The following is a 24,333-nucleotide window of genomic DNA, read 5'->3' as shown; positions in this document are numbered from 1 at the left end:
AACTTTTCTAAAATACCAGTGGCATGAATATTTCCATTAGGATATAACCCTCTTCATGAGAGACCCCATCACATGGGATGTGGTTGGGAGTGTTATGGCGGGAGGGGTAAAGGAGATGCAATAGGGTTTTTATGACAAAATATATATAATAGCTACATGATGCTAGTTGCTTGGTGAAGGTCAATCAAAGAAATTTCCAAATAAAACAAATAGGATCCATCACTGATGAAAGAACTTTCTCAAAACAATATTCTAAAAACGGGATGTGAAGTTCATTGCTTACGAGATTTATTAGCCACAAGTGGGCAAAAAGTTGGATTTTTAGCTTTACCCCCATATTGTGAAAAAGTTCTTAGTTAATTCATAGCACAGAGCAAACAAATGCTAAAGTCAATGTGGAACAGTAAATAAATAAAAAGGACAGCTTGAAGGAATCTCATTCAGAAGTGAAATCACAAGATAAGCTTTCATCGCGAATCAAGACAGCAGTCTTCACAATCCAAATAGCCTGGTAATAGCCCGAGCACGTGATCACCAGAAATAAAGCACAAAGTCCCAGCCTCCCTTTCTGAATGGCAATCACAGGAGCCAGATGCCTGCCTTTGAAAGACCTCTCACTAGCAGCAGGATCTGACACACTGGCAGGCTTTTCAGATAGTTTCCCTGGCAGCTTTGAAGTTGCCTCTAAGTCAGTTATGTGATTAGATTCTTCAGGGAGCCTGGGTTTGCTTATCTTCCTCTGTGCCATATCTTTGGACAATGCAGCTTCTCACAAAGACAGGTAACTGTGCAGTTCCCATCAGTTTGGACTGTCAGTTTTCCAAGAGTGAATATCTATTTTGTTAAATAATCACAGTCAATTTTCTAGAATATACTTGCCTAAGCAAAAAATCCTGAGTGGACAGAGAGAAAACATGATTATTGTGTTTTGACTCTGGGTGCCTGGTCTTTCTTTCTTCCTGGTCCCCTTGCCTACTTTAGAGTTTCCAAAGATTTCTTCTTCATCTTCTCTTACCCTAAGTAACCAACCACTTCCTCTTGGATCTTTCTAAAATTACATTTTCTGGTAGAGTTAGGGGGAAGAAAAACAGAAGTTCAGAAGAAAGGAAGATTAAGAATGGTCACTGGAAATGTCTTCCTAGTTTATATCATCACTAGGTGTTTTACCAATGCATGGAACTTGAAGACAGATGTGGTTTTTTAAAAAGTTTAAATCACATAGCATTAAGGAAATCAACAACAAATAACCCTTCTTGGTAAGCTTTATATATAAAACTTTTAGAGTAGATTCAGTTGAGTCCATTTACTCAGGGCCCTGAGAGGACCAAACTTATACATATATTATTCTAATGATGTTCAGTGAAAGTGTGATGCATCTTATTTTCAAGAACTTAAAAGCAATGCCAAATAATATATTTAATATATAAGTTGCAGTGCTTATTTTTTCCATTGTGCCAAATTCAAAAGAATATAGGAAGTCTGTATATGATAAAACACCTCCTTAAAGTTTCACATTGATAACATAATTAATTTATCATTTCTCTTACTAGTAAAAATGTTCTTTCCTACCTCCAAAGAGCCTTTCTACATTTTAATGACAGTGCATATTTGATTTATTAAAGTAGGGGTCACTGTGAAGTTAGAAATGAAATAATAGCATGTCATCTGTCTTCAGCTCTCTCTACTACAGGACTGTGTAGTTTTTATTTTTTCTATATACTTTGCTCTCCATTCCCATCTGGCAAAGGAGGTCTGCCTAGTTATAGCAGAGGTTGCTCTCACTGGGTCCAAGGGTGGAAGCAGGTGTGTTCAACCTCAGAACCCTTTTCCTTAGCCAAGGGTACCGAGAAAATTACAAATGAGACAGCCTTGATCTTCAGCCAGGGGAGACGGTGCTCATCAATCTTAACCATCAGACCATCCCCTGCTTGAGTTTTCAGCCAGCTCGAGAGAAGGTTAAACAGAACTTTTTCCCATTTTCTTTTTTTCCCTTCTTTTAATATTTTTGCTGGTGTTGTAAGAAAAAGGAGGGATGGAATTTAAGCAGTAGATTTTTTATTCAACAAATCTACTTTATGACTCCCAAAGTAAAGCTTTCAGCACTGTAATTGGCTGGGGAAATGAACAGCGTAATATGTAATGTGTGAACTATAAGTTTAACTTGTTTCTAGAAAACCTCATTTTATCATTTGGCTAAAGAGGAGATTTGGAATTCGTCCTCTTTGAAGAGAACAGAGTACAGATACTGACCCAACATTTCAGCATAGTAGATTCTGGATTGACATTCATAAAAGCATGAATGTTATATTTTGGAAATGTGAGGAAATAATTTCCTTTCAATTTTAAAAGCAAAATTCCATCTCATTTGGGTGGTGGCACCTTCCACAGCAAATGTATGAATCAAGTCATGTTCATTTTCTTCCATTTCCATTCTGTCCAATCTGCTTTTACCACTTTCCATTATAGAACTTCTTTATTTTTAATTAGTTAGGGCTCCAAGTTGCTCAATTGCCAAACTTTGATAAATAAGTAAAAACTCAAATTATCTTTGGTATTAATATCACAAATGTGTACAATGCTTTACTTTTTCATCTTTCACGTGTACCGTGTGTCATTTGAACCTCACGTAGTGTACCCAGGGGAAAGGGTTATTATCTGAGTCTTACAGATGTGGCAATACAGGTTCAGAGAGATTAGGTGAGTTTACCAAGTTGTAAGTGATACAGCTAGGATGTGTTACTTTTTAGATTTAAAGCCAGAGATCTCTAAGCTGTGGGTTCCACTATTTTGATCTCCTTAGCTTTTCAGTTGCCAAGCAGAGTTTAGGTGACACTAATCACCTAACCACTTGCCTCCACCTGTAAAAAGCCTCATTCTTTACACCTGTGGGCCATACACCTATTGTCATGTTTTTTATGTGCCCTATAATAGGAATATAGTAGGGAAATATTGCTACACACTATCACTGTTCCCTAAAACATTTACCTACATAGTTTAAATTTTATTCTAAAATTGGATTAGTAAATCTTTTTTTCTTGTGTTTGAGCCACTTTTGTGTTTCTGCTTCAATCAGCAAAAAACTATGTCATAATTAATACAGTGATTTTATCAATCCCAAACCATTTCATTCAATAATTTGTTTCTGAAAAGAGGAATGTATAATTAAATATTTCCTACTTTTTAAAAGTGTAGTTGATTTACATTGTTGTGTCAGTTTCAGGTGTCCAGCAAAGTGATTGTTATACATATATATATAATATATATATGTTCTTTTTCAGATTCTTTTCTCTTATAGGTTATTACAAAATACTGAGTAGATGTCCCTGTGCTATTTAGTTTGTAATCTATTTTATATATAGTAGTGTGTATATGTTAATCTCAAAGTCCTAATTCATCCCCCACTTCCTTATCATGTGGGTTCACGTAAATTTCTTTCTTCAGGGTACATACCAATCCCTAACCAGAAATCTCTTACTATTTTTCAAGAAGAGAACAGATAAAAGAATATATGTGTATATACATCAGGGAGAGAGAGAAAGAGAGAGGGAGAAGGAGAGAGAGAGGTAGATAGTGTAGGTATACAGGCATACCTTATTATATTGTGTTTTGCAGATATTGTGGGGGGGGTTGTTTTGTTTTACAAATTGAAGGCTTATGTCAGCCCTACATCAAGCAAGTCTATTGACACCATTTTCCCAACAGCATAGTCTCACTTCATATCTCTTGGTCACATTTTGGTAATTCTCGCAATATTTTGAACTTTTTCATTATTATTATATTGGTTATGGCGATCTGTGATCAATGATCAGTGTTACTATCGCACAAAAGATTATGGCTCTCTGAAGGCTCTGATGATGGTTAGCATTTTTAGCAATAAAGTGTTTTTTAATTAATATACATACATTATTTTTTAGACATAATGCTATTGCACACTTAATACCCTACCATATAGTATAAACCTAATTTTTATATGCCCTGGAAAACCAAAAAATTCATGTTAACTCACTTTATTGCAGTACAGGCTTTATTGTAATGGTGTGCAACTGAACCGACAATATCTCTCAGGTATGCCTGTAGATATAAACTATATTTGTTGCTCTAAATCGGAATGTGTCCAATTAATTAGCCATTTTCTTCTTAAGATGAAGTTGAACGTATCTCTGGAAGCCATGACAATATTGAAGCCTCATCCCCACTCAGTAAAAGTAACCAAAAAATACTTTTGAAAGTTGATTTGCCATTCAAAATTTACCAGGTGCTTTTTTTTTTTTTTTTACATCTTTATTGGAGTATAATTGCTTTACAATGATGTGTTAGTTTCTGCTTTACAACAAAATGAATCAGTTATATATATACATATGTTCCCATATCTCTTCCCTCTTGTGTCTCCCTCCCTCCCACCCTCCCTATCGCATCCCTCCAGGCGGTCACAAAGCACCGAGCTGATCTTCCTGTGCTATGTGGCTGCTTCCCACTAGCTATCTACCTTAAGTTTGGTGGACATATATACACTACCAGGTGCTTTTATGTGTGTTTTCTGTTTTGATATCTCACAACAATTTTTTGTGAATCAGCTATTATTATCGCTGAGTTTCAAATCAGAAGGTGGTTGTGAGACATAAATTCTCCTCCAATTGCTTAAAGTCATGTCACAGTCTAGAACTTCCTAGGAGTTCTGAGTAGTGATCTTGACTCACAGTGTCATTTCTGTCCAACTGATGCTTCCGCTAATGTTTATCACTTGGTGCCCCTCGTAATAACCCATGAAATTCTTGAGATATTGTTGTTTCCTCTTTCTTTGCCTGAGGTATCCTGAGACTAAACAAATTGCCCAGTTCTCCGTACCTGGGTTGTTAACCCCAGCCATCTCCTCACACCTTCAGGATCCTCAGACCCACCTAAGATAAATGGTTTAAAATGAATTATCGTTTTCAGTGTAAAGATAGATTAATATCACAGAACCATTGAGAGACATAATTTCCACCAAGGGAAGAAGATGGCCATTTCATCACAGAAAGTTTTCATAACTGGCATCCCTCGACTTGCAGCACATTTGCTAGTGGTCACCCTTAATGTTAGAGGATAATCAGCTCACAGCAGTGGAGGATGAGCACACACCATCAAGTAGGAGCTGAGAAGCCAGAAAACCACATGACCAGAATAGATCCAGAATCCCAGATGGCTTTAGCTACTGCCAGAACATTCTGACTCTGAGCAAAAATATTACCATCATTTGCTCCACGGCCCCAAAGTCACACTCAATCCCCATCCTCACATAAATATTTCGTACTATAACACCCCTTCAGAGCCCTAGAGCTCTCGCAAGCTTCTTTCAAAATGACGGATGACCCTCTGCCCCACAGAGACAGATTTCACTGACTGCCTCAATGTAAGTTTCGGATGGAGTGTTGTGTGATGAATTTTAGTAACAGCAGTTATTCTGCTGCTCACAAGCCTAATAGCCAGACAGCAGTGTGGAGCCTTGACACCAAATTCCTAGCCTTAGGTTCAGCAGTGCGGACAGCAATCGACTTGGATGTCTGGTAGACATCGTCTCCGCCTCGGTGCTTGATACATGGCAGGTCATTAACTTCAGAACCGTCAGACTGACAAACTAGGGAGACCATCATCTAAAGAGAGCCTGAGATTTGGAATAGCTTGTTTTTAATGTTAGGTAAGGACTTGTAGGAGTATATATTCTAACTGACCATTATCCCATTATATTATATAAAGATGTTAACAACACTGACCTAAAAACACCAACAGTCTCAAGAAGTTTCTTTAACCAAAATGTTTCTATTCCTGGACAAAAGCCAGATGTTTTTCATCTTCATCAGCCTGTAAGTTTCTTCAGTGTCCCCAGACTAAGTGTCAGACACACTTTCACTCTGAATTCCACCACACCCAACATCACAAGAATGTAGTGAGAAGAGGAGACAATTGTGTTTACAAAGCGTTTTCCTGTTTTATCCATCCATCCATTCATTCATTATCCATTCAATCATCTACTATATTTACACAGTATCTACTGTATGTTGATCAGTGTTCTAGGCACTGCCTATAGAGTGGCAAGTAAGATAAAACCAACATCTAGTAGCAGTCGTGAATTATGAATCCTATATTCTACTGGAGTCATAGGGAGTGTGTGTGTGTTTGTGCATTTGTCTGTCTGTGTGTTTAAAACGGTGCTAGGAAATAATACTAATAGGTACCCATGTGCGAGATAATATAGGACTTTATAGACTACAGAAGACAAAGTTTGTACCTTTCTAGGTATTCTACTTTTTATTTTTTATTTTATTTATACAGCAGGTTCTTATTAGTCATCAATTTTATACACATCAGTGTATACATATCAATCCCAATCGCCCAATTCAACACAGCACCATCCCCACAGCCCCAGGGTTCCCCCCTTGGTGTCCGTATGTTTGTTCTCTACATCTGTGTCTCAACTTCTGCCCTGCAGACCGCTTCATCTGTACCATTTTTCTAGGTTCCCCATACATGTGTTAATATAGGACATTTGTTTTTCTCTTTCTGACTTACTTCACTCTGTATAACAATCTCTAGATCCATCCATGTCTCTACAAATTATCCAATTTCGTTCCCTTTTATGGCTGAGTAATATTCCATTGTATATATGTACCATATCTTCTTTATCCATTGATCTGTCGATGGGAATTTAGGTTGCTTCCATGACCTGGCTATTGTAAATAGTGCTGCAATGAACATTGGGGTGCATATGTCTTTTTGAATTATGGTTGTCTCTGGATATATGCCCAGTAGTGGGATTGCTGAATCATATGGTAATTCTACTTTTAGTTTTTTAAGGAACCTCCATACTATTCTCCATAGTGGCTGTATCAATATACATTCCCACCAACAGTGCAAAAGGGTTCCCTTTTTTCCACACCCTCTCCAGCATTTGTTGTTTGCAGATTTTCTGATGGTGCCCATTCTAACTGGTGTGAGGTGATAACTCATTGTATTTTTGATTTGCATTTCTCTAATTAGTGATGTTGACCAGCTTTGCATGTTCTTCTTGGCCATCTGTATATCTTCTTTGGAGAAATGTCTACTTAGGTCTTCTGCCCAATTTTGGATTGGGTTGTTTGTTTCTTTAATATTGAGCTGCATGAGCTGTTTATATATTTTGGAGATTAATCCTTTGTCCGTTGATTCATTTGCAAATCTTTTCTCCCATTCTGAGGGTTATCTTTTCGTCTTATTTATGGTTTCCTTTGCTGTGCAAAAGCTTTGAAGTTTCATTAGGTCCCATTTGTTTAGTTTTGTTTTTATTTCCATTACTCTAGGAGGTGGATCAAAAAAGATCTTGCAGTGATTTATGTCAAAGAGTGTTCTTCCTGAGTTTTCTGCTAAGAGTTTAATAGTGTCCGGTCTTACATTTAGGTCTCGAATCCATTTTGAGTTTATTTTTGTGTATGGTGTTAGGAAATGTTCTAATTTCATTCTTTTACATGTATCTGTCCAGTTTTCCCAGCACCACTTACTGAAGAGACTGTCTTTTCTCCATTGTATATCTTTGCCTCCTTTGTCATAGATTAGTTGACCATAAGTATGTGGGTTTATCTCTGGGCTTTCTATCTTGTTCCATTTATCTATGTTTCTGTTCTTGTGCCAGTACCATATTGTCTTGATTACCGTAGGTTTGTAGTAAAGTCTGAAGTCAGGGAGTCTGATTCCTCCAACTCCATTTTTTTCCCTCAAGACTGCTTTGGCTATTCGGGGTCTTTTGTACCTCCATACAAATTTTAAGATATTTTGTTCTAGTTCCATAAAAAATGCCATTGGTAATTTGATAGGAATTGCATTGAATCTGTAGATTGCTTTTTGTAGTATAGTCATTTTCACAATATTGATTCTTCCAATCCAAGAACATGGTATATCTCTCCATCTGTTCATATCATCTTTAATTTCTTTCATCAGTGTCTTATAGTTTTCTGCATGCAGGTCTTTTGTCTCCCTAGGTAGTTTTATTCCTAGGTATTTTATTATTTTTCTTGCAATGGTAAATGGGAGTGTTTCCTTACTTTCTCTTTCAGACTTTTCTTCATTAGTGTATAGTAATGCAACAGATTTCAGTGCATTAATTTTGTATCCTGCAACTTTACCAAATTCATTGATTAGCTCTAGGAGTTTTCTGGTGGCATTTTTAGGATTCTCTATGTATACTATCAAGTCATCTGCAAACAGTGGCAGTTTCACTTCTTCTTTTCCAATTTGTATTCCTTTGATTTCCTTTTCTTCTCTCATTGCCATGGCTAGGACTTCCAAGACTATGTTGAATAATAGTGGTGAGAGTGGACATCCTTGTCTCGTTCCTGATCTTAGAGGAAATGCTTTCAATTTTTCACCATTGAGAATGATGTTTCCTATGGGTTTGTCATATATGTCTTTTATGATGTTGAGGTAGGTTCCCTCTATGCCCACTTTCTGGAGAGTTTTTATCATAAATGGGTGTTGAATTTTGTCAAAAGCTTCCTCTGCATCTATTGAGATGATCATATGATTTTTATTCTTCATTGTGTTAATATGGTGTATCACATTGATTGATTTGCATGTATTGAAGAATCCTTGCATCCCTGGGGTAAATCCCACTTGATCATGGTGTATGATCCTTTTAATGTGTTGTTGGATTCTGTTTGCTAGTATTTTGCTGAGAATTTTTACATCTATATTCATCAGTGATATTGGTCTGTAATTTTCTTTTTTTGTGGTATATTTGTCTGGTTTTGGTATCAGGGTAATGGTGGCCTCATAGAATGCGTTTGGGAGTGTTCCTTCCTCTGCAGCTTTTTGGAAGAGTTTGAGAAGGATGGGTGTTAACTCTTCTCTAAATGTTTGATAGAATTCACCTGTGAAGCCATTTGGTCCTGGACTTTTGTTTGTTGGAAGATTTTTAATCACAGTTTCAATTTCATTACTTGTGACTGGTCTGTTCATATTTTCGATTTCTTCCTGGTTCAGTCTTGGAAGGTTATACCTTTCTAAGAATTTGTCCATTTCTTCCAGGTTGTCCATTTTATTGGCCTAGAGTTGCTTGTAGTAGTCTCTTAGGATGCTTTGTATTTCTATGGTGTCTGTTGTAAATTCTCCTTGTTCATTTCTAATTTTATTGATTTGAGTCCTCTCCCTCTTTTTTTTTTTTTTGATGAGTGTGGCTAATGGTTTATCAATTTTGTTTACCTTCTCGAAGAACCAGCTTTTAGTTTTATTGATCTTTGCTATTGTTTTCTTTGTCTCTATTTTATTTATTTCTACTCTGATCTTTATTATTTCTTTCCTTCTGCTAACTTCGGGTTTTGTTTGTTCTTCTTTGTCTAGTTCCTTTAGGTGTGAGGTTAGATTTTTTATTTGAGATGTTTCTTGTTTCTTGAGGTAGGCTTGTATAGCTATAAACTTCCCTCATAGAACTGCTTTTGCTGCATTCCATAGGTTTTGGATCATCGTGTTTTCATTGTCATTTGTCTCTAGGTATTTTTTGATTTCCTTTTTGATTTCTTCAGTGATCTCTTAGTTATTTAGTAACGTATCGTTTAGCTTCCATGTGTTTGTGTTTTTTACGTTTTTTTCCATGTAATTCATTTCTAATCTCATAGCATCGTGGTCAGAAAAGATTCTTGATATGATTTCAATTTTCTTAAATTTACTGAGGTTTGATTTGTGACCCAAGATGTGATCTATCCTGGAGAATGTTCCTTGCACACTTGAGGAGAAAGTTTAATCTGCTGTTTTTGGATGGAATGTCCTGTAAATATCAATTAAATCTATCTGGTCTATTTTGTCATTTAAAGCTTCTGTTTCCTTATTTATTTTCATTTTGGATGATCTGTCCATTGGTGTAGTGAGGTGTTAAAGTCCCCCACTATTATTGTGTTACTGTTGATTTCCTCTTTTAGAGCTGTTAGCACTTGCCTTATGTATTGAGGTGCTCCTACGTTGGATGCATATGTAATTATAATTGTTATATCTTCTTGTTGGATTGATCCCTTGATCATTATGTAGTGTCCTTCGTTGTCTCTTGCAACATTCTTTATTTTAAAGTCTATTTTATCTGATATGAGTATAGCTACTGCAGCTTTCTTTTGATTTCCATTTGCATGGAGTATCTTTTTCCATCCCCTCACTTTCAGTCTATATGTGTCCCTATGTCTGAAGTGGGTCTCTTGTAGACAGCATATATATGGGTCTTGTTTTGTATCTATTCAGCAAGCCTGTGTCATTTGGTTGAAGCATTTAATCCATTCACGTTTAAGGTAATTATCGATATGTATGTTCCTAAAACCATTTTCTTAATTGTTTTGGGTTTGTTTTTGTAGGTTCTTTTCTTCTGTTTCCCACTTAGAGAAGTTGCTTTAGCATTTGTTGTAGACCTGGTTTGGTGGTGCTGAATTCTCTTAGTTTTTGCTTGTCTTTAAAGCTTTTGTCTCTCCATCAAATCTGAATGAGATCCTTGCCGGGTAGAGAAATCTTGGTTGTTGGGTCTTCCCTTTCATCACTTTAAGTATATAATTCCACTCCCTTCTGGCTTGTAGAGTTTCTGCTGAGAAATCAGCTGTTAACCTTATGGGAGTTCCCTTGTATGTTATTTGTCATTTTTCCCTTGCTGCTTTCAATAATTTTTCTTTGTCTTTAATTTTTGCCAGTTTGATTACTATGTGTCTCAGCGTGTTTCTCCTTGGGTTTATCCTGTATGAGACTCTCTGAGCTTCCTGGACATGGGTGGCTCTTTCCTTTCACATATTAGGGAAGTTTTCGGCTATAATCTCTTCAAATATTTTTTCTGGTCCTTTCTCTCTCTCTTCTCCTTCTGGGACCCCTGTAATCAAATGTTGTTGTGTTTAATGTTGTCCCAGAGGTCTCTAAGGCTGTCTTCATTTCTTTTCATTCTTTTTTCTTTACTCTGTTCTGCAGCAGTGAATTCCACCATTGTGTCTTCCAGGTCACTTATCTGTTCTTCTGCCTCAGTTATTCTGCTATTGAATCCTTCTAGTGTAGTTTTCATTTCAGTTATTGTATTGTTCATCTCTGTTTGTTTGCTCTTTAATTTTTACAAGTATTTGTTAAACATTTCTTACATCTTCTCGATCTTTGCCTCCATTGTTCTTCCCAGGTCCTGGATCATCTTCACTATCATTATTCTGAATTCTCTTTCTGGAAGATTGCCTATCTCCATTTCATTTAGTTGTTTTTCTGGGGTTTTATCTTGTTCCTTCATCTGGTACATAGCCCTCTGCCTTTTCATCTTGTCTATCTCTCTGGGAATATGCTTTTTGTTCCACAGGCTGCAGGATTGTAGTTCTTCTTGCTTCTGCTCTTTGCCCTCTGGTGGATGAGGCTATCTAAGAGGCTTGTGTAAGTTTCCTGATTGGACGGACTGGTGGTAGGTAGAGGTGACTGTTGCTCTGGTGGGCAGAGCTCAGTAAAACTTTAATCCACTTGACTGCTGATGGGTGGACCCTCCCTGTTGGTTGTTTGGCCTGAGACCACCCAACACTGGAGCCTACCTGGGCTCTTTGGTGGAGCTAATGACAGAGTCTGGGAGGGCTCATGCCAAGGATTACTTCCCAGAACTTCTGCTGCCAGTGTCCTTGTACACATAGTGAGCCACAGCCACCCCCTGCCTCTGCATGAGACCCTCCGACACTAGCACATAGGTCTGGTTCAGTCTCCCCTGGGGTCACTGCTCTTTCCCCTGGGTCCCGATGCACACACTACTTTGTGTGTGCCCTCCAAGAGTGGAGTCTCTGTTTCCCCCAGTCCTGTCGAAGTCCTGCAGTCAATTCCCACTAGGCTTCACAGTCTAATTCTCTAGGAATACTTCCTCCCGTTGCCAGACCCCCTGGTTGGGAAGCCTGACGTGGGGCTCAGAACCTTCACTCCAGTGGGTGGATGTCTGTGGTACAAGTGTTCTCCAGTCTGTGAGTCACCCATCCAGCAGTTAAGGGATTTGATTTTTCTGTGATTGCACCCCTCCTGCTGTCTCATTGAGGCTTCTCCTTTGTCTTTGGATGTGGGGTATCTTTTTTGGTGAGTTCCAGTGTCTTCCTGTCGATATGATTGTCCAACAGCTAGTTGTGATTCTCGTGTTCTCGCAAGAGGGAGTGAGAGCATGTCCTTCTACTCTGCCATCTTGGTTCCTCTCAATACCTTTCTAAGTTTAACTAGAATTGAATTAAGGGATTTGAGCAAGAGAATGAAATGATGAGATTCACTTTGTTGGAATATCCCTTTGGCTACACTGTGGAGAATCTGAGAAACTGTAGAAGCTGAAAGATCAGTTGGGAGTCTAAAGCAGCAGTGCTTGAGAAAGCTGAGGGTACTTGGGGCTGGAGTGAGACTGGCAAGGGGATAAAAAGTTGAACAATTTTGAACCAATTTTGAAGTTTGACGTGATAGGAGTGAATGGGGGTCTGAGAAAACACTAGTGAAAGGCTGTTAATTGTTCATCTAAACTGCTGGATGTCTGGTGCCATTTACTGAGATAGCAATCAAGAGTTGTGTATTAGGGGCTTCCCTGGTGGCGCAGTGGTTGAGAGTCCACCTGCCGATGCAGGGGACACGGGTTTGTGCCCCCGTCGGGGAAGATCCCACATGCCGCGGAGCGGCTGGGCCCGTGAGCCATGGCCGGTGAACCTACGCGGCCAGAGCCTGTGCTCCGCAATGGGAGAGGCCACAGCAGTGGGAGCCCCGCGTACTGCAACACAAAAAAGTAAAAATAAAAGAGTTGTGTATTAGATTTAGAATTCTGAGATGTCTTTTAGATAGCCAGTGGAATTATTATTTTGGCAGTTGGAATACAGGTCAGGGAGAGGTTGGAAGTGAACTTACAAATTGAAGACTGATTCATCCGCTACATAGGTGATGTTTAAATACAAAGCATTAGGTAGAATCACTTATGAGTGAGAGTAGACATAGCAGAGGGGTCTGAGGACTGAACTTTGGAGCACCTTATCATTCAGAAATAATGAAGGGAATGATACCTCAAAGGAACCTGAGGCGTGAATGAAGTAAAAGGAAAGCCAGGGTAGCATATTTCTTGTTCATATTATTATTGGCCACAGGAATCATTGTGGGAAGAGCATCGTTGTGTTACCAGGAAGAAGTTACCAGAGTTTATCTCATGTTTCTTTTTCACATTGTACAGCTCTGAAATCAGGATGCATCTTGTAATTGATGGTATCTTAGGACTGTGTCACAGTTTATATGGCAGAATTTTTTCTTGAATATTGGCACATAAAATAATAGTGTATCTCCGAATTGATGCTGTTTTAGCGCTAATGAAATTTAGTATGATGACTGTACAGCACAGCACATACACAGGCAGATTAGTAACATTCATATTCTCTCTCTTTTTCTGTCTGTCTGTCTCTCTCACATCATTAAGTATTTGAACACTCTTTCTTGAGAAGGCTTGAGGATCCCATAAGGGAAATTTCATTTTCTTAATATAAAATAACAGGAAACAAATGAACAAGTTCCTGTATATGATATTTGAGGAGGAGGATATTCTAAAGTCACATGGTATATTATCTACACGTTTCTTATTGTATGTCAACTTTGTGATTTGGTGGTAAATATGTTATGCTCAGATTATAAATCCTTCCAATCACAATTTACTCCTCTATCAAGCACATAATTTCCAGTAATTCTTATAAATTTCACAACTAAGATATATCTTGATAAAAGTTATTGAGTACTTTCAATTTGCTAGAAATAAAGGAAAATCATTGCCATGAAAGAGCACTAATAAGTTTTTGTTTGTGATGATTTTACAACTGAATTTTACCTTCAAACATTTAAGAATTGTTTTTAAAATAAAAATTGACACTGAAAATGATTTTAAATTATACAGCTATCAAAAGTCTCATGTAGGGCTTCCCTGGTGGTGCAGTGGTTGAGAGTCCGTCTGCCGATGCAGGGGATGCAGGTTCATGCCCCGGTCCAGGAAGATCCCACATGCTACGGAGCAGCTGGGCTCGTGAGCCATGGCCGCTGAGCCTGCGCGTCTGGAGCCTGTGCTCTGCAACAGGAGAGGCCACAACAGTGAGAGGCCCACGTACCTCAAAAAAAAAAAAAAAAAAAAAAAAAGTCTTATGTAACTTGAAGTAGCAAACAACTCATTATTTTACCAAAGCGTAGTAAGTTTTACAGTACATATAGTCATTGAACATTGGTCATGTTCAGGAATTGTTGCATTGTAGCAAACTGATATTAAATATTGGAAATAATATTGAAATTAAATACTGAAAAAATATCAGCAAATTTGCTAGATGTATGGATATAGGACATTACCAATTTATGCAGCTTATTACTGCTCTCAGTGACTTTTTTTTCTTTTTTCTCCTTCAAATTCTGTATTTAATTCATCAGTAAGTTCTGGCAGCATTACCTCCAAATATGTCCCAAATTTGACTACTTCTTCCCTTGTTTATCATCAAAATATTAGTCTAAACCACTGACATCTCTTACCTAGTTTACTGTAAATTCTGTCTAACTTGCTTCCCTTCTTCCTCTCTTGCTACCACACAATCCACTCTTCACACAGCAGCTAGAGTGGTCTTTTTTTTTTTTTAACAGACTTTATGTTTTAAAAAAGTTTTAGGTTCATAGCAAAATTGAGCAGAAAGCACAGAAAGTTTCCATGTACCCCTGCCCCGATGCTCACCTAGCCTCTCCCACTATAAACATCTCATACCACAGCTGTATGTTTGTTACAATTGATGAACCTGCATTGACATGTCATTATCACCCAAAGTCCATAGTTTCTATTGGTGTTTGCTCTTGTTGTTGTAAGAGAGTATAGTTTACATTAGGATTCACTTTTTGTTTTGAAAAACGTAAAATGTCATCTATCCATCATTATAGTATCATACAGAATAGTTTTACTGCCCTAAAAACCCTCTGTGCTCCACCTGTTCATCCTTTCCCCCCCAACCCCTGATCTTTTTGCTGTTTCCATAGTTTTGCCTTTTCCAGAATGTCATATAGCTGGAATCATACAGCATGTAGCCTTTTCAAACTGGCTTCTTTCACTTATCAATACGCATTTATGTTTCCTCCATGTCTTGTCAAGGCTTGATTGCTCATTTCTTTGTGCTGAATAACATCTCATTGTCTGGATGTACCAGTTTATTTATCTACTCATCTACTGAAGGACATCTTGGTTGCTTCCAAGTTTTGGCAATTATGAATAAAGCTGCTGTCAACATCTGTGTGCAGGTTTTTGTCTGGACATAAGTTTTCAACTCATTTGGGTAAATACCAAGAAGTCCAGTTGCTGGATCGTATGGTACGAGTACGTGTAGTTTTGTAAGAAACTACCAGACCATCTTACATACCATTTTGCATTCCTACCGGTAATGAATAAGAGTTCCTGTTACTCGCCAGCATTTGGTGTTTTCAGTGTTTTGGATTTTGGCCATTCTAATAGGTGTAGTGGTATCTCGTTGTTTTATAGAGTTGTCTTTTTATTTTTATTTATTTTTTTAAAATAATTTATTTTTATTTATTTATTTTTAACTTATTCATTGCTGTGCCACACGGCATGTGGGATCTTAGTTTCCTGACCAGGGATCAGACTCACATCCCTTGCAATGGAAGCATGGAGTCTTAACCACTGGACAGCCAGGGAAGTCCTCTAGAGTTGTCTTTTTAAATCCTGAATTTGATTGTGTTGCTCCTCTTTTTAAAGCTTTCCAGTGATTTTCCATTACAACAACTCTCATTTCCAAACTCCTTATGATGACCCACAAGGCCCTGCATAATTTGGCCTCTGCCAAGCCATTCCTTTCTGATTGGTCTACACCTGTGTCATGCTGGTCGTGCACTTTGATTTCCACCCACTTCTTCACCTCATCAGATACCGTTCTCCTCATGGCCACCAGCCAGCTTGGCCCTCTTTCATTCTTCAAACATGCCATGCTCATTTCTGTCTTAGGGCTTTGCACTTGCCATTCCTTTTTCTTGAGGTGTTTTTCTGCCAGATCTGCCCATGACTGCCTCCTTCTCATCAGTCAGGTCTTGGCTTAAATATTAATCTCTAAGAGAGGACTTTCCTAACTCCAGGCACATCTGGATGGATGGATGGATGGATGGATGGATGTGGATCCACTGAGTAACACTGCCAGTGTCCTTCATCAGAAATTGGGAATGATACTGCATCCTCCATGAGCAGTGATGAGGAGTGGAGTCGATCGTGCAAAGCTACTGGCATAGGAGAGGATCTCCATAAAAATGGCCGTTGTTAAGATGCCCGACTCTGCCTCTCCAAGTCTGTACCCATGTCTGTGTACCTTTAACTATGGCCCAGCATTCCTCTCCTCAATGTCGCTCTAGTCTCACTCTAAAGGGTCCCTTTCTTTGCATGGTTGGCATTTCTCACAAATATCCATCAGCAGCATTCCCGGTTTCCATGACCGTGGTCTCTTCCCATCTCAGAAGCATGCCCTGCTGAGCCTCGGCTGCCTACGACTCAGCCCTCCTCTCCGCCCCCCCTCCATCACTACTCTCTTCTCGTGCCACATCTTCTATTTCACAGCTTCTCCAGCCCTGTGGGTGCCAGGGTCCATGTCTGAACTCTAGGTCAGCCCTAAGCCGATCAGAGAAAGTCACTCTTTACCCATCAGCTAAATGCCCTCCTTTATGTCCGTCAATGCTGCATCAGAAAGTAGGAGAAAATCCTCCTCAGACTGCCACCCTCAAACACACCACCCTTGCAGAGGGCTAGAGGAGAGGAAGCAAGTTAACATTGTTGCCTGAACCTCAGGGCACTCACTTCAGAAGGCTTCTGGGAAAGTTCAGGAAGATCCTGAAGCACGATCCTGATAGGAGGGAATTCATCCACGGATCTAAATGATGCCCTCCCTGGCCTACAGAGAGGAGAGAGGATGGACCAGCTGTGGGGTCTCCGGCTTGACAGGGAAAAAAGTCCGCAGCTCCAGGCACCGAAACATCAGAGTTTGGAGAATAGAAAGGTTTTATTGCAGGGCCGTGCAAGGAGATGGTTGGCTCATGCCCTAAAATGCCTTGAGCTCCACAGTGACTTTTAAATGTTGGTAATTGAATAGGATACTGCTTGACTGAGGCCGTTTTATAATTTCCTTGTAGTTTGTTTTCATTAGTTTATTACATTGTTATTCTGTTTCGAAGCTGGAGATGAACTGTTATCCTGGCTTACCATTTTGTAGGCAAATATTCATGTCTGTGTCCCTAAGTTGTTCAGCTTCAGTAATGAGTGAAAGATCAATTAAGCACAGCCCCATAATGGATCAAGGCACAAAGATTTTTTTTTTTCCAATCCATTTGAATCTAGAAGGAGACAGCCTGGTTTAATCTGTCTTCTGAAACGCAAGGTCAGTGGACTGGAGGATATTGGCTGCCACTCTTTTTGACACCTTCAATCAATCAACCTTGATTGGCCATGCGGTTGAACTTTGGAGTTAAGAAAATGATGTTTCTTGCCTCCTCTACTAATGCTTGAGATGAAAGTAAAATGAATCTTGATTTCAAATTTTAAACAAATGGCAAAGTTTAGTTTTCATGTATTATTCAAGCCTGGTCTGTAAGACATACAAAATATATTTCAATGAAGAGCTAGGTTGCATTATTTTCCTTTAAAAATAGAATTAAATTTTAAAACAACCATGATGAAAAAATAACTTACAAATATGTGTGTCACAGAATCCTTCATTTTTTACCCAAACATCATATTTATATCTAAAGGGACAATGAATTCTTGCTAATGAGATGAAATAGAAAAATAGCTTGTTAGTTCACGTTTCCCTGATGATCATGAAAATGGTTTGCATTTCAGAGATTGGTGTGTACATGTTTATTAGAAGAGTTATAGGTTCAGATGGGACCCAGATAATCTGTCTACAAAGACAAAGCTAAGCAGAACAGTGGAAGCAGAATGATCCAGAACATTTGGGCTTATGCTCATACAATATCCAGAATTAGAAACTGGTCACTTTATTTGTTGCAGTTGGGGTGTGAGGGTGGGGAGGGGTCACCTAAGCGGGATTCTTTGTTTTATTTGGTGATGTTTTCCTTGTTTGCCCAGATTTGTTCTGTGGAATGGTTGTACAATTTAACACTGAGCATGACAGCACCATCTCCTTCTCCTCACCCCCTCTTCCCATCCCTGATGTTTTTTCCATGAGTGTGGCCTTGGTCTTGGCCTTGGCATAGCTCATGTTAACAAAGCCCAGCAACATATTCTCTTTGAGCGGGTTGATTCTCTTTTGCTTGAAATGTCTGGTGGAGGGAACTTTTTACTTACCCTTGTGGAGATTCGTTTCCAGCATGTTCTCCAGCAGTGTGATGCCTAGTCTTTTGGAGTCATGTTTGGGTTGAAAACTTTGATATGTTTCATGTTACTCAAAAAAAAAAGCATATTTTCTGCTTTAGATTTCATTTCTGCCAAGAGATAGGCTCTATTACATGTCCACACATGTTGTCCACTTATTTCTAAGTGTTCTTAGAGGAATAGTAACATTCCAGTTTTGGAAACCCCGCAACATTGCCTAAGCCTTCCTTACAGGTGTTTTTCCAAAAACATGGCCATAGTCAGCATGTCTCCAAAATTTTTATCCCAGTGTTTCTTTGTGGCTTCTACATGACAGATTTAGATTTAGATTTTGCCTGTGAATTGGTTTCTAGAGTTCTAGGCTGTGAGGGCCTGTAGAGGCCCCTAGAGTCCCTGTTCCCTAAAATGTCTATGGAAAAGCACACCCCCTTCCCCAACATCACACACACAATAAATAAGCTGCAGTGGCAAAATGATGACAAGGACCTGAATAATTCAGCACAAGTTTTGTTTTGGGTGGAAAAATAAAGGGAAGTCTTCTTCATCCATATTTTTACAGGGTCATTTTCCTAGGAAAAAAATGTCACTTTTGACTGTAAATCTAAGAAGGATTGAGCAGTCAGGCTATGGTCAGTACTAGAAAAAGATGAATGGAAACTACTGTGGCATAATTAGGTATCAGTATGGAATCAAAAACACATCAATCTCACTCCGGAGTAAAACATAAAGCAATCAAGAGGTCCAAGTGAGGATAACCAGTCATGATGAGAAACACTGGGAAGTAGAGTCAGATCCACTAAACAGAAGTCAGCAAGGGTAGCTACAGAGGTTGAGGACATTCAGGAGGAAGATAGAAGGGTTGCCAGCTAAGAGGAGGTGGCCTGGGAGCCCTAACTCCAATGATCAAGTGGGTGCTTTGCCTAGCTTGTAAATTACTTCTCGGAGATTCCAGGTCCCTTTGGATCTACTAGCCTATGGCGCTATAAACTATGACTGTCTCATAGAGAAGATAGAGAGCAATAAGATCTCTCCCATCATTGTCTGAAGGTTTCCTATCAAATGGCCCTCCTTCAGATTACCAGGCATTGATTTTAGTTGTTAAATCATTAAACATATTAAAATTTCCACTGAATTTGCCAGGATAAACCACGGACTTCAATACATATGCCTCTACAATGGAAAATCCCATATTGTTGCAAAGGTGAGAGTACCAGTGGGAATACACCACTGAGGTGGAATATAGAGAACAATAGAATATAGAGAGGAATAGAGAGAGAAATAGAGGCAAAATACATATTATAAGTCCAAGAGCTTACGATATAGTGTGGCAGACAGACAACTACTAATATAGTTATGCTATTTCATGAGATAATTTCAACTGGGACATATATAAAGGGCATCTACTGTAGGTAGAATGAAACACTGCACTCAATAACATTGAAGAAATAATCTGTGTAAGAATAATATATGGCAAAGTGGGCTCAATGTCATAGGAGGAATAAACCACTCCTCAGAGAATCAGGGAGGGAAGCTAATTCATGAATGGTAGTTCAAAAGTATGAGGTTAAAGAGAAGTAAGGGCTAGATAATGCAGAATTTGTTTACAGATAGTAGTAGTTAGTTTGGAGTACAGAATATGTTAATAAAAAGAAGAAGGTATGGATAAAATTAAAAGTAAAAAAAATTAATATTTGTTGTGAACTTGTGATACTTTGGCCATGGTATATTGAAATTTACATATATTACTTCATTTATCTTCACAACCACACTATCAAGGTGAACAGTATTATCATCAATTTAGAAATAAAAAGATCAAGAGCCAGACAACTATAACTTGATTTAGATCAAACAGAAAATAAGAAGGGAAGCCAGAATTTGAACCAATGATATTGGAGTCTTTCCATTACAACATGCTGCATCGTAAAAGAAAAAAAAAAAAGTCAGATGAGACCAAAACACTCTCTCTCATAAACCAAAGCCTGAGAGCCTCCTGGGTTCATGCATGAACTACATGAATTCATTGCATGAATTGTCCTTAATAATAATTTAAGAAACATCTACTCAAATTTTTTCACACTCTTCCACCTCACCCATCACATGCTCTGGTTTCTGATAAGAAAGTACAAGCCCAAAATACTTGTTCATTTTCCTTCCAAAGTCAGAATTAAATGTGGTAAGTTCTGTTCAAAAGCTTAGAATAGGGTGAAGGAAATGTAGTCCCACATTCTGCAGTGTTTTGCCAAAATTAGTTGTAAGCATGACATTAATTCTTCTTCAATCATACATTAATTCATTAAATCACTTAACATTATTATATTACTGACAAGAAAACAGCAATACTATGTGAGTTTGTGCTCTTTACTAACTATATTTGCTCTTAAAAATACACAGAATATCTTTTGTTTTCTGAAAACTTATTTGGAGTCCTTAATCATAAGGCTTAAATAGATTGAATGAATGATGTATGAGAAAGTGGCTAGCCTGGTGTCTGACATATTTAGATTATTAAATGCATATTAATTCATGCATAGAATTTAATTACATTTTATTAATTGAAACAAATCAGCTGTGGGGAGTTAGTTTAGATATCAAAACACTGCCCATGATACTCACTGCATGAATTATCCCCTCCCAAAATGTAAATTTGTTTTCAGACAATATTTTATAGCATAAAGTATCAGAAGGCAGTATCATGTCTTTTTAATTTGCCTTGTAAGAACAATGCGAACAGGAAGTAGGCACTGGATTCTCTTAACAAGGATAACTAACTCATCTCCCTTTCTGCCTTCTATTCTCCAAATAATTACCTTTATTTTTTCCCCTATTTATACTTCCTATCCTTCTGAGCATTTTGATCACTACTGACCACTCTCAAATCCATTGCTGTGTTTGAGGAGCAATAGGAATATTGAGGGTAAATAAAAGTTTAAAACGGCGAAAGAATTCTTGGATGTAGATTCGGAAATAAAAAGATGCTTTTGGACAAAATATGCTTTCTTAGGTTGGGTTTCCTAGAAACAAAAACTGAGTTGTGTGTATTGTGCAAGTGGTTTACTAAGCAGAAATCTGTGGGGAAGTGAGGGAAACACCACGGGATAGTAGAAGAACCTTGGTAAAAAGATAAACTCAGCCGAAGGCTAGCCACAGTCTCATCTCCTGTGGATTTCAGGAGAATGGACCACACCACAGAATTGTTCTGATTTGCGGCAAGGTAGCTGGACTTTTACATCCTATTTCAGTCAGTTATTGACTCTGGAGGGTGAAACCTCCCAGGAATCCCTGGGAGAGGTGACACTTTTCAGTCTAGATCAGTTGTTTTCAATGTATGGTCCCCAGATCAGCACCACCTGGGAACTTGTTAGCAATGATGGTTTCTTGGACCTCAGCCCAGACCTACTGAATCAGAAATTCTGGGGGTGGAGCCCAGCAATCTGTGGTTTAACAAGCTCTCCAGGTGATTCTGATGCACAATGAAGTTTGAGAACCACTGGCTGAGGGCAATTCTCCAGAGGAGAAAGCTGTGAGCCCTTAGCAGCTGATCCGCACCGGATTGTTGGTTCAATTGCCCTGGATGCCGACAGCATCCACCACGTAGGCAAATTGCTTCCATTGTGTTATAGTAAGTCGTCCTTCTTGTTTTGACCACCATTGTAGCCTCTGTAAGCATCATAGTTTAAGATCTGCCCTCCATGCATACACTAGTTATACCTCATTCTGGAGAACCAGACAATCTACCTAAATCACTTTGCTTTGGCATCTTGCCTTCATCATTACTCACTCCCCTTCTCAGGAAGAGTCCTCCTCCTGGGGACTAGTTTTCAAATATAAACCAATCAATCCAGAGCCCACTTCCCCCAACCCATTGGGCTGTGTCCCTACAGACCACTACACACCTGCCCAAATGACCCCCAAGGCCAAGTAGGAGACAACTTGGGACAGCCCCTTTGCCCCAGAGCCCACTGAAATTATTTGAACTAGCCAATCCTAAACTTGCTTATTTGCCTCACCTGTTCCTTCCAGAGCAAGCCACAATCAAGATCCTTGCCCACAATTCCTCTCTCTCCCTCTGCCTCTCGACCTACCTGGCTCTCAGAGCTTCCCTGTGTGTCCTCCCGTGGCGTGGCCTGGCTCCCCGTCTTAGGAAGGGTGAGTAATAGCTTATTACTATTTTCCATGGCAGTTGTTTTCCTGACCTGTTGGCCTTACTGTACCTCAAATTTCCATTAATATGCTACATTTAAAATCACCTCTCCATAACAATCCACTCATAAGAGGTGCACATTAGATTCAAAGGTGGATTGAAGCGTCATACCACAGTGTGTGTGAAACCAATTGGCAAATCACTTCTGCAGATTTGAATTAAAATTTCAAGTTGGGGTGGATAAGGGGAAAGAGATTCCAAACAGATGCCATATAAAATTCTATCTCACATAATTCTCACAATGTGAGAGCAAACAGACTCAAAGTTCACTGCAGAGCTAGGGCAAATATTTGAGTCTTCCACATAAGACTTTGCCTAGAAAAGAAATTCAGCTTGCCCTCTGTGTGAGGATTTAAATAATCTTTTCCTTTGAACATCACGCTTTGGTTGCAAACATCCCTTTTGTGCTCACATGCAAAACACAGTTAAGATTTTTATTATGAAAGCTGTAGTATGTATATTTTTGGTCAGAACAAAATAACAACGAACAATTCACTGTTCGCTTTCACAGTGAGAATATACATGCCAAGGCTGAAACTGAAGGTGAGAAATAAACATTAAAAATACTGAGTATAAAACTAATGTAATTATATTATGAAGCAATTTTCCTGCAGTAAGCAATGTGACATGTATTCTTTGGCATTGATTTGCATTGATTATTTCTATGAATTGTTCAGAGTCAGAAGCAGTACTTTATGATGTGTTGATTCTTGTTCATGAATGTGTGTTTCAATTTTGAGTGAAGATATTTTATTTATCATGGACTTAAAAAGTGTGAACACAGTCCCAGCTCTGGTGACCTTGTCTTTCAGGTATTCTCTGGTGTACCAAACAGAGAAAACTGCCGGAGATGCATTTATCTTCATCATGTGTGTTTGGTAGCAGTTATTGAATTTTTAAACTTAAATAGTTTTCAGGCTATTCTAGAGTCCAAAATTTTCTGCCAAATTTTCTATCTTATAAGTGATTTATTTGTGGGTCCAAAGCACCAGAGGCTATAAAGCTACGGGCCAAAAGATTCTTGCTCTGTATATAGAGTAAAAGGTTTATCTTACTGGAGGTACAGCTAACTCTTTGCATAGATGCCAAAACCCAATGGTGTGTGACATGGACAACAGGTCGTATAATCTCCAGTGGTCAGAGCTGGGCTGGACATTGGTATCTTTCTCCCTTGTGAAATACTCCATAGTTAAAAGAGTTTTCAGTTACCTGATGATTAAGAATCATTACCGGCATAATTCAAGATTTAATTCTACTTCTGATGTTAGCAGAACGATGGAAAGAATAATGTGTGATTGTTTACAGGACGGTTATCTAAGCTTTTAACATGGGGAAATGTTAGACGGCTTAGCAATACCAGGCAAGACTAAAACTCACTGTGATGATATAACAGAAGGCTCTATTCCAAGACACATAGATTTGTTTATAAGATTTAGTTTTTACTTGGGGGGAAAAAGATTAAGACTTACAATTCGAAACCCACAGCATTTAAAATGCATTATTCTCTCCAGCTGGTAAACTTTTTAAGCACAGAAAATTGCTTTCTTTATTAGCACCTCCTGGTTGTCTGTTTCATCACTCCTAACAAATTCAATTAAACATGATGACTGTGGCAAAATAAGGATAATGGTAATGACAATATTAGTAATACTAGCTGTAATTTCATAAATGTTTGTAGGTATCAGACCTTGTCCTAGGTGCTTTGGTTGTGTATTTTCTTAATCATCAGAGCAATCGCATTAGGTTCATTTTCCAGGTGAGCAGAAGTGGAGCTCATAAGCCTATATATGGGACACTGGAA

The 24,333-nt window shown here is 38.6% G+C and overlaps 1 long non-coding RNA gene across 1 annotated transcript in view; it reads left to right on the top strand.

Annotated features, from left to right (window-relative positions):
* Positions 1-24,333, top strand: part of LOC307191397 — a 228,626-nt gene that overhangs the window by 113,791 nt on the left and 90,502 nt on the right. Inside the window, exon 2 of the long non-coding RNA XR_013829751.1 lies at positions 22,352-22,477. This is a non-coding gene — a long non-coding RNA (uncharacterized lncRNA). The remainder of the gene's footprint in view (positions 1-22,351; positions 22,478-24,333) is intronic.

This window comes from Stenella coeruleoalba, assembly GCF_951394435.1.
Source record: "Stenella coeruleoalba genome assembly, chromosome: 9".
NCBI lineage: Eukaryota > Metazoa > Chordata > Mammalia > Artiodactyla > Delphinidae > Stenella > Stenella coeruleoalba.
The sequence above is the reverse complement of the archived record's forward strand: the minus strand, read 5'-3'. Positions and strand labels throughout refer to the sequence as shown.